Source organism: Borostomias antarcticus (assembly GCF_949987555.1).
Source record: "Borostomias antarcticus genome assembly, chromosome: 16".
NCBI lineage: Eukaryota > Metazoa > Chordata > Actinopteri > Stomiiformes > Stomiidae > Borostomias > Borostomias antarcticus.
In genome coordinates, this window is record NC_140249.1 from 24,979,621 (window position 1) to 24,982,120 (window position 2,500).

A 2,500-nucleotide genomic window follows, 5' to 3' on the forward strand; every position below is an offset into this window, starting at 1 on the left:
TCCCACTGTCTTCAGAGCGTTGAGCTCCAGGTTGGGTTAGGGTTAGGGGTTAGTCCACCATCATTCCCACTGTCTTCAGAGCGTTGAGCTCCAGGTTGTTCCGACTGCACCAGATCAGCAGCTGCTCAGTCTCCCACCTGTAGGCGGTCTCGTCCCCCTTGGAGATGAGTCCTAGAGGATGAGTCCTAGAGGATGAGTCCTAGAGGATGAGTCCTAGAGGATGAGTCCTAGAGGGTGCTGTCGTCTGTAAACTTCAGGAGCTTCATGGACTGATGTCTGGAGGTGCAGCTGTTTGTGTTCAGTGAGAAAAGTAGGGGGGAAGAACACAGCCCTGTGGGGCGCCGGTGCTGGTGGACTCTGGGTCGGAGATGTTCTTCAGAACACAGCCCTGTGGGGAGCCGGTGCTGGTGGACTCTGGGTCGGAGATGTTCTTCAGAACACAGCCCTGTGGGGCGCCGGTGCTGGTGGACTCTGGGTCGGAGATGTTCTTCAGAAATGGCAAGGAGTCGTCAGTCAACTGTGGGGATTTTGGAGGAGACCTGGCACTTGACAACTTGTGGCCAACAAAACAGCCGTTTACTGCAAAGAGTCAGCAAAGAGCCGTCAACAAACAGCTGTAAAGTTGCTTAATCAGACATTAGATATAGGTCAGTCCCCTAGTCTAATCTGGAGGTGGGATCAGGTTGATGCGTCATAATTCGGTGGCCAGGCCACTGCGGCAGGGCACTGCGGCAATATGATTTATGGCACAAGCCTTGTCTCTCAAGATAGGGACAACCTAGAATGACCAATCACAAGTTGGAACTGATTACTGTCCAATGGGACATGCAGGCATGCTGGCCACACCTACTGTAAACGATATATAAAGTGGAGACAACTGATGTGAAGAGCAGCTTTAATAACTTTGGTAGCTTTGTAGCTTTAAGCTGTTAGCTTAGCTTAGCAAGCTAGCATGTTAGCATGCTAGCTCACACCTGTTGTCCACGCTACGCTACTCTACTGCTGTCACGGTATTGTAATCGTCTATTCTTGTTACGTAACTGTTTTGTAATAAGCTATGTGTCAAATCTATATTGGACCATGCCTAAAGCTTGGTTACTGTATTGTGTTTTGATATGCTTATTCTTTGTTAATTAACTACAGAAAGATTTCTCTTCTCAATATTCATTGATCAGTAAGGTTTTAAACAAGGTTTCCCACATCAATAGTTCTGTTGAGGTTGATGATATAGTTCTGTTGAGGTTGATGATATAGTTCTGTTGAGGTTGATGATATAGTTCTGTTGAGGTTGATGATGATATAGTTCTGTTGAGGTTGATGATATAGTTCTGTTGAGGTTGATGATATAGTTCTGTTGAGGTTGATGATGATATAGTTCTGTTGAGGTTGATGATATAGTTCTGTTGAGGTTGATGATATAGTTCTGTTGAGGTTGATGATGATATAGTTCTGTTGAGGTTGATGATATAGTTCTGTTGAGGTTGATGATATAGTTCTGTTGAGGTTGATGATATAGTTCTGTTGAGGTTGATGATGATATAGTTCTGTTGAGGTTGATGATATAGTTCTGTTGAGGTTGATGATGATATAGTTCTGTTGAGGTTGATGATATAGTTCTGTTGAGGTTGATGATATAGTTCTGTTGAGGTTGATGATGATATAGTTCTGTTGAGGTTGATGATATAGTTCTGTTGAGGTTGATGATATAGTTCTGTTGAGGTTGATGATATAGTTCTGTTGAGGTTGATGATGATATAGTTCTGTTGAGGTTGATGATATAGTTCTGTTGAGGTTGATGATATAGTTCTGTTGAGGTTGATGATGATATAGTTCTGTTGAGGTTGATGATATAGTTCTGTTGAGGTTGATGATATAGTTCTGTTGAGGTTGATGATATAGTTCTGTTGAGGTTGATGATATAGTTCTGTTGAGGTTGATGATGATATAGTTCTGTTGAGGTTGATGATGATATAGTTCTGTTGAGGTTGATGATGATATAGTTCTGTTGAGGTTGATGATGATATAGTTCTGTTGAGGTTGATGATGATATAGTTCTGTTGAGGTTGATGATATAGTTCTGTTGAGGTTGATGATATAGTTCTGTTGAGGTTGATGATGATATAGTTCTGTTGAGGTTGATGATGATATAGTTCTGTTGAGGTTGATGATATAGTTCTGTTGAGGTTGATGATATAGTTCTGTTGAGGTTGATGATATAGTTCTGTTGAGGTTGATGATAAAGTTCTGTTGAGGTTGATGATATACTGTAGTTCTGTTGAGGTTGATGATGATATAGTTCTGTTGAGGTTGATGATATAGTTCTGTTGAGGTTGATGATATAGTTCTGTTGAAGTTGATGATATAGTTCTGTTGAGGTTGATGATATAGTTCTGTTGAGGTTGATGATGATATAGTTCTGTTGAGGTTGATGATATAGTTCTGTTGAGGTTGATGATGATATAGTTCTGTTGAGGTTGATGATGATATAGTTCTGTTGAGG